Here is a 7,115-nt window from a genome sequence, read left to right as displayed (position 1 = left end):
CATTACAGTCAATGCGTTTCAAGCGGTACAACCGCCCTTACTCATGGCAAAATGCAATGTGATTACAAAACATACAAACATTTAAAAGCCCCGCCAGTGAGTCTGTACCCGCCCCTTAGTCCGTGCGTCACTTCCGGTATTTCCTTGAATATTCAAAAGAAGGCGTCGCTCTCACGGTGGAGGTAAGTATTGAGCTGAGTTCACATTGTCCAATGTACCAGAAGTACAAAATCGAAAAAGTTCTTAACTTTTTTTATAAGGAACTTCATTGTCGAGTGGAGACTCGTCACGCGGCAGGGGTACCTTGTGTGTCGTGGTGTAAATCCGGCATTAGGGCATAAAGGTATCGGCCATGTGTCCAGCCTGTGATATAGCTGTAAGAAGAAGTCCCGTGCCGCGGGGAAGTCTCCTCCATCGAGAAACAAAAACCTGTTAAAAACAATAAATGTTGCGGAAGACATTAATAAGCATATCTATGGAAAGAATTGAACACAGGGATGTTGGCAAATGTGATGATCTTATGAATACATTATTATTAGTACTTGTTCCCTATTGGCTATGCAGTTCATCTGTTCTTATAATAATACATAATTTTTTTCTTCATGTTTAATCCCTGTGGGTAACATGTGTCCAGATTAAAAATGCAGAAATGCATAAATTGTCTATTATGTTACCATCTCTAGTCGAATTTGATACTTGTTTGATGACAAATGTTTTTAGAGAATCTGTATTGGCACCATGCTCTATCAGAAAGTGTTTCGATGCTGCTGAAAGATTCCTTCCTTCTGGGTGTGAAATGTCATATAGATGTTCTTACAGTCGAATTTTTCAGTTTTCGTGTTGTCTGGCCTATGTACATAAGGTTGCATATCATGCACATGATGACATAGACCACATTTTGGGAGTTACAGTTAACATTCTCTTGTGCCCGTACTGTCAAAAATGGATTTTTTTGTTATTAATGGCGTATTTGCATGTTGTGCATTTTTTCGCCCCACATCTAAAATAACCTTGTGTGGATAACCAGGATCCTTTTTTTTGGTTGTTGTGATTAAACAATGAAGGGGATAGTAAGTTCCCCAGGGTTTGTCCCCTTCTGGACTCTACTTTACAGCCTGACAACATTTTTATCCAAGATGGGATCTGTTTTTAATAGGGGGATGTGTTTCTGGATGATTCTTGATATTTCTTTAAACTGGGGACTATACTGTAAAACTGCTGTGGGTGGTGGTTTGTTATCAAGTGCATGTTTATTCTTGTTAGTACATTTCTGGTTTATGAGAAATGAGCTTCTGTCCCGGTTCTGAAGCCTCTTTTCTGCCCTTAGTAGAGCCCAATGTGGATATCCCCTTTTATGTAATCTTAAGCAAATTTGTTTTTTTTCTCTATTATATGTTGACTCCAGACTCCAATTCCTTCTGCTCCTGGTTATCTCCCCCACAGGGACGGCTTTTATAGTGTGTGGTGGGTGTTGTGATGTGGCGTGGAGAATGGCGTTACCAGCCGTTTGTTTGCGGAATGTGCTTGTGATGATTTTTTTCATGGGGTGTACCCTCCATATGAAGATCCAAAAAACTAATTTTGTGTTTGTCAGTGTGAAAGGTGAATTTGAGATTTGCTGTGTTGTCATTAACATAGTCCATGAACATTGGTATGGCAGGTACTGACCCCCTCCAAATGATGAGCACGTCATCTATGTACCTGCCTTACCAATGTATGCTGTCCAAGAAAGGATTGTTCTGGATATAAATAGTCTGTTCCTCCCACCATGCCACGGTCAAGTTGGCCAGTGATGGGGAAAATTTGGCCCCCATACTGACCCCTTTGAATTGTAAATAAAACTTATTGTGGAACATGAAGTAATTGAGTGTAAGGAGATAATAACACACCTCCATGATGTATTCTTTGAAATCCGGCATGTGATGAGAATAGTGGTCCAAGTGAAACGCTAGTGCCGTGAGTGCCATGTGGTGTGAGTGCCATGTGGTGTGAGTGCCATGTGGTGTGAGTGCCATGTGGTGTGGTATTGATGGATAAAGAGAGACTACGTCACAAGTTACGTAGTTAACCAGAGAAAATCCGGTCTCCAAATGATGTTTTCCATTGAGACCAAGACTTCTCTCGAATCCGTTTCACTAAAGGCTGGAGGATCTTGTCCAACCAGCTGCATAAATGTCCGTTTAGGGAACCTATCCCCGACACAATCGGTCTCATAGTTGGTGGGAGAATTCCTTTGTGGGTTTTAGGGAGGGCGTGCATTATGGGTGTAATAGGGTTATCTACCAGAATCTGGTCTGCTTGTGTTTGTGTTAGGACACCCAATGACACTCCCTCTGTTAGAACCCTCGACAATTCTACTTTGAAATAAGGAGTGGGATTCTCATCCAACCTACGATAGGCATGTATGTCATTGAGAATGGACAAAATTTGGTCTCGATATAGATCCTTGTTCATATCAACTACTGACCCACCCTTATCAGACATGCGTATGACAACATCATCCCAGGTTGAGATATCCTTCAGTGCTTCTCTAAGGGATTTGGGGAGGTTATTATGTCCCTTAATTTGTTGTGATTGTACATTTTTTAGATCCTTCTCAATCGACCCTGGAAGAGATGGGATAATATCCGGGATTTTTTACTCTTAAGGGGATGTTGTCATTCTGCATGTCGACAGAGGGGTGTTCAGTATCCGTAGATATGATATTCATCAGAGTGACCTGTTCTGCAAACAACAAAGAGTTAAACAAGTTTATAGACTTATTCTCTATACTTCCGATGTTATCAGATGTGTCCGTCTCATTAAAGAAATGCCTTCTAATTGTTAGGTCCCTAACAAACTTATGTAAATCACAGATTGTAGAATCCAAATCCAAATCCTTTGTGGGAACAAAGTTAAGGCCCTAATGATAAGAGTTCCTCCTGAGAGGCTGATAACTCATGTGACGATAAATTTACTACATCAAGATTACCTATGGCTTCTTGTTGTTGCTCCTCAATGTCCATGAGGGGATACCGTCTGTTTTTCCGGTGTTTGCGCCCCCCTCTCCGTTTTTGGCGCCCCCCTCTCCGTTTTTTGCTGCCCCCTCTCCGTTTTTTGCTGCCCCTTTTTGTAATAAGATGGATTTTTTGGAGTACTTTGGGTGTGTCAGACAATCTGATGATTCTTGGTCCGACGAAAGAAAGCTCACTTTGGGTACCGAGATTTATTGTAACGTGATCTTCTTAATATGGATCTTGGTGTATGGGGTGGTTTTTCCCACCTCCCCCATTCGTAAACTTGTTGATTTGCATAATCGTATTCATCTCGTTGCCATTTAGTTTCTGCAATTTTCTCTTCCATAGAATTAATGTGTTGTTGTAATTTCTGGATCTGGACATTAAATTCCGCCTCACCAAGCTTTTCTTGTAGCTTAAGCTGTAGTGGCGTTATTTGGGACTTGAGATCCTGTAACTTAATTTCTTCCTGCGTGACGATCAGCTGCATGAGTTTAGTGGAGCATTCCGAGAGTATTTCATTCCATGTCATTACAAACGATTCAGAATATATATTTGAAGGGATCTTCTTAATTCTCAATCCACGTGGTATGAATCCTCTATCCAAATATGCTTTCAAGGTGGTAGATCCCACCAAATGCGTGTCTTGCTCTGTTAAAGTCTCCAAATTTTTGTAGATATCCACCTGAATATTCGGTGGACCTGATGGAGACACTGTTTGTGAAAAAAACGCTGCAGCTCCAGCTTCTCTGTTCATTTTCAGGTTCTTTGTCGTTTTTAGTTAGTAAAACAGTAAATCTGTACTGAAATTCAAGATGATGTATCTGTTTCTTCTGGTCAATTTATTGATTAGAAGATTCTCCAAACCATTGTCTCCATGATGGTTTATGTAGAATTTGCTCTTCGTATCAAACCCTTATAAAAGGTCTAATTATGGTACAAGTCTCTATAGTGCTGATTGCATTATATAATGATGCTCCCTACTTTACCTGTTATGTTATACAATCTATACATCAGTAATACATAATGTTACAGGTGATATGTAAATGTATCTAGTAGTGATGTAAGGATCATGTGCGGATGATGTGGCTGCACTTCTATCACATGTACATTCTGCATTACTGACAGCAACTTACTTCTTCTTAATAGATTTTATGTGTAAAATTGATGAAATGTAATTGTAAGACTAATCATGAATAATAGTCTATGATAAAGTCCATACTTGACAGAAATGTAAAAAAATAAACTTTTTTTCTGGTCTAAATCACCAACTTGATTTCTAATATCAATTTTAAGTTAATACATTTAGGATCAGAATTAACATCTTATTTCCCCCCTTATCAGAAATTTTGATGACTATTTCCAGGACCTCTTGTTAGTTACTGTACGACCTGTGTGGTTCATTACATCTATCACTTTATATGTCTTGTATATATTGTGATTAGAGATAAAAGCCAAGCTGTTAGAATATCAGAGAACTCACACAGGAGAGAATCCCTTGTCATGGTTTAAAATGAATTCAGATCCCAAATCTTCTATGATAAGAATATTTTTTTAGTGACCCCTGTACGTTTTGTACAATGGGGACAGTCTTGTACGCAATTTTTTAATAAATATATATTTTGTTATGTGTAGTCACATAGGTGGTGGGGGATCTCGCTTACTTGGGAACTTGAAAGCTTAGACTACAAGAGAGGAATCACAAGTGCAGTCACCTCTACGTATAGAATTGTGTAATCTATAAATTGTTAGATGAAATTAATGAACGCAAGTTACCCAATAAGGTTTTGTAATTTTTGCTTTAGTTATCTGATAAAACTAAACATAACGATTGGCTTGTGATCTGAATATATTGCACAGATCATTCAGGCTTGTGTTATATTCTGTTTATCCTATGACATTGTGCATTTAATGTGATGATATTGGGATCCGGGGAGAGACTTGGGAACAATGTAGCAGATCTAACACTGAGGTCAGTGGATGAGTTCCCCATCGTATCTTGGAGTAAGTTGGTGTCTGGACAATCACTCTGGTGCTGATCAGAACTGGTGCTCAATTAATGTTCTCGCCAAATGAAATAAATTTAGGTATAGAAAGTGAAGGAAGAGACCAAAGCACCGCCCATATGCAAATGAGGTCTAGATATCCTTTCCACAAAATAATAATCATGAAAGAGGTAATTTGTGAATATGAAACTGTTGAAATTTTGCCTTGTAGTAATTTGCATATGGGGGCGCCACATTGGACCCCATAGCGGTGCCTTTTATTTGGAGATAATGACTTCTTCAGGATTCTTATTATCCCCCACAATGAGTGTGAGGAGCTCAATGCACGATTGGACGTCTTGTGGGGTGTGATGGGAGTAAGTCGGCATCCGGGAAACCTAAGCCGGACACATCCTTGGTGACTCCTGGGGAGACGCTCTGGATATCGGGAAGTTTCCTGTGTCCAAAAAATAAAGAGGGAAAACATTGATTAAGGGGTAAGAATTTCCTTGACAAAGATGGGAAAAAGAGATGAGAGGGAATGTGTTGATGCCTCAATTGGCCCGGCTGGTCGGGTTTTTGGGAATTTTCAGCAGAATATATATGACAGGATGTTGTAGAAATCTAAAGTGATCGATGACTTTTTATTGCAGATAATCATTAATCTATTATTCTAAACCTCCGATGTGATTTGGTTAGTGATTTCTTGTGTAGTTTCCATATGTTGGTGCACATGGACTTCCCATAGATGTGTCCCATGATAATCCGAGACAGAGAGGAAACGGTCACCAGAACACTGACATCTGCCATCACTGTCATCTGCCATCACTGTCACCCGGGGCAACCGCACAATGTAACACAGTGATCAGATACTGTATAGTCTCCCAATTATGGAGATTAGAAGATTCTCCAAACCCTTGTCCCATACTTACCCCTTATCCAGCAGTGGGTGCACCAGATCCCACACAAGCTTCCCAGTAACTCCTAGGACAGGGGGGCACTCTGGGGGGATAATTTGTGTGTCTTTTCTCTCATACACCCTACATCTGTGGGTGCACCCTGTGGTGCTCTGGCACAGCTTGTACTTACCTTAGTTACACACCTTGTCCTCTTGCTGGACGGGTACTGGCTATTCTTAGTCTTCCTTTAAAATGTACAAGTGACTCGTCTTAACAAGTGAATTTTTCGGTGTTGTAGACCTTAACAAATTTGGTGCTAAAGTGATGGAGGATTGGCCTAATTTCATGAAGACATTCAAATAATGGGTCGCTCCGAGGTGGGCATTGGGAATGGTCATTGTAGTGAAGACATTTTAGAATGGGCTGAAAGCGCGTGCGAGTCCATACTGTGCGGTAAGTTGGAGTTATGTAGAAAATATCAGATATCCAATACTGCATTATCTCAGGATTTATGACAATGCCCATATGTAACACAAGACCCCGAAACTTCATCATTTCTACTGGATCTACAGGGGTCCGTCTACGGAGCAATTGATGATGTTGGGTTTTGTGCCATAAGCTGTCGGGGACATATCTGTTTAAATTTACGAATGAATTCCTGAGCTTCCTATAAATTAAGGAATTTAAGGCTTATAATTATCAAGAGGGGGGGGGGGATCCATTCAGGGTCACGTGGGGGTTGGAGAACATCCTCAACCGTTGTCCTGGGGCGCCTTCTGGCAGGGACTAATAGCCAGTCCTCTTGATGGGAGAAACACACAATAGACAATCATACACTCACGCAGGCACACCAATGCACTCGTTCTACTTTGGTAGGGTAGTAGATGAAAACTATAGAGAATTATAAAGCAGTGTGGGGATTAATACACCACCTAGACAAGATACGCTCAAATTTCTGGGTGCACTTCCTATTAACGCACACAGAACAGTAGTGGGGGATAACACTAATGAGCCATATCCACCTCTTCAGCGGGGGAGGATCTCGGGCCTTCCATGTCATCACCACCACTTTCCGGGCATATTATAAGGCAAACCTATAAAAGATTTTTTCGTAGTGGCCATTGATAACCTCATTCATAACCCCAAGTCGTCAGACAGAGGGGGACAATAGGCGCGGGAACTCAAAGTGCTGATTGAGAAATTCCAAGACCTCCCACCAGAAGGCATGAACCCTA

The sequence above is a fragment of the Engystomops pustulosus genome, chromosome 5 (assembly GCF_040894005.1).
Source record: "Engystomops pustulosus chromosome 5, aEngPut4.maternal, whole genome shotgun sequence".
NCBI classification, from domain to species: Eukaryota; Metazoa; Chordata; class Amphibia; order Anura; family Leptodactylidae; genus Engystomops; species Engystomops pustulosus.
This window is presented reverse-complemented; position numbering follows the sequence as displayed.